Source organism: Otolemur garnettii, unplaced genomic scaffold (assembly GCF_000181295.1).
Source record: "Otolemur garnettii isolate 467f Iridium unplaced genomic scaffold, OtoGar3 scaffold00156, whole genome shotgun sequence".
In the NCBI taxonomy this organism is placed as follows: Eukaryota; Metazoa; Chordata; class Mammalia; order Primates; family Galagidae; genus Otolemur; species Otolemur garnettii.
In genome coordinates, this window is record NW_003852551.1 from 4,003,393 (window position 1) to 4,005,513 (window position 2,121).

The window sequence follows — 2,121 nt, forward strand, 5'->3', positions numbered from 1 at the left end:
TGCTCCTGAAAATGACCAATCTGCTCCAAGTAGGGCCGGAAGCCTCCTCGGCCATGTTTAGTAAGGGCACCTCGCTCCCGCCGGCGGAAGCAAGCAATTGAAAGAGGTTGAAAGGGCGGTATCTGAAGAAAACAACCAATCAACACAAAACTTTCACTTGTCAGGCTGTGTAATCCCACCCTCCTCAAATGAGCTGCTGTTTGGGTCCTTGCCTTGTGTCGTAATCTTTCTATTCCCGCCAAACTATCCCCAGTGAGACGACGCCTTAACCTAAAAAGGTGCAGTAAAGTTCCTGCTTCTGTGTTCCAGACCTACGTCGCGCGGCACTTGCCTCGCAGTGGTAGCCTCACAGCACCTCGTAAAGTTGCATGTTCTTTTCCATAGAGCCAAGTTATCTTTCTGCCCACTGGTCCAGATTCTCCCCAGTAAGGTGTGAAAAGTACCCTCTTATGCGTGACAGCCTTATAAGATTTGTGGATGACAGCTCCCTCCCCTGCGTCCACTACTTTCCCCCATCCCACTCTAATCTAGGCACAACATCCCCATTGGTCTCAGCAATTCATAATTCATATAAAGTGCTTATCTATGTCCCTCCCATAGGGAGTGGAACATGTCTGTCAGTTCCTTAGTAAATGCTATTAGACTGTTAGAAAAAAATTCCCCCTTTTTAATTAAAAACAATTTATTGGTGCTTTGAACCTGCCACCCTCGGTATATGGGGCCGGTGCCCTACTCACTGGGCCACAGGCGCCACCCTGGAATTCAACTAGTTATAACTAATTGACTAGTTATAACATATTGACTGATAGGAGAAGATCATATTAGTCAAAAATAAATCAGAAAGGGGCCAGGCAGGGATGGCTCAGGCCTATAATCCCAGTGCTTTGGGGAGCACAGGCAGGAGTATCACTTGAGGCCAGGAGTTCAAAACCAGCCTAGGTAACATAGTGAGACCTTGTCTCTGCCAAATACAGTACTGAAAGTTGAATACTGGGTGTGATGTCTTGCACCGATAGTCCTAGCCACTCAGGAGGATGAGGCAAAGGGATTGCTTTAGCCTAGAAGATTGAGGCTGTGGTGAGCTATGATCACACCTGTGAATACCATTTCTTTCCAGCCTGGGCAACATAGCAAGACCTGCCCTGTCTCTAAAAAAATTTAAAAATGTAAAAAATAGTCAGCATGATGGCTTAATCCTGTAATCCTAGTACTTTGGGAGACTGAGGTAGAAGAATCATTTGAGACCAGGAGTTCAAGATCAGCCTGAGCATGATTGTGACCTCCATCTCTGAAAGAAAAAAAAAAAAACTTAGCCAGATGTGGTGGCCTCTGCTTGTAGTCCAGCTTTGGAAGGCTGAGATAGTTTGAAGTTGCAGTGAGCTATGATGATGCTAATGCCCGCTAGCTGGGGCAACTAAGGGAGACCGTGTCTCAAAAATAAATGAATGAATGGATAAATAAGAATCAAAAATGTCTCCCTTAAAATATAACACAATGCAGAACATCAAAATAAGATTTTTATATATAATTTGAAGAACTTGATTCTCTGATAAGTTGAGTAGAGGGTTCAGTTCTCAGTCAGCACTAAAATAATCAGTATTTTGTGTGGCTATATGATAGCAAACTCACCTCTCAAAGTTTCATTTTGTCAAATTGAAGTCTTCTGAGTCTTTCCTTTCCCTCTCCAGGTAGGCTGGAGAGGTAAAATCCACAGCAAGACTGAGAAGGGGGGAAATGATCCTTTAAAATCAACCTGGTGACACACCCATTAGGATGGCTATTATCAGAAAATATAGAAAACAAATGTTGGTGAGGACGAGGAGAAAACTGGAATCCTTATGCACTGTTGGTGGGAATACAAAATGGTATAGCTGCTATGGAAGATAGTATGGCAGTTCTGCAAAAAAATTAAAAACAGAATCACTATGTGACGCGGCAATTCTACTTCTGCGCATATACCTCAAAGGACTGAAAGCAAGGACTGTACCCCTGTATTCATATCAGCATATTCACAATAGACAAAAGGTGGAAACAGCCTAAATGTCCATTGATGTATAAATAGATAAACCAAATGTGGTATAGACATACTGGGAAACAAAATTCAGTCTTAAAAAGGAAGGA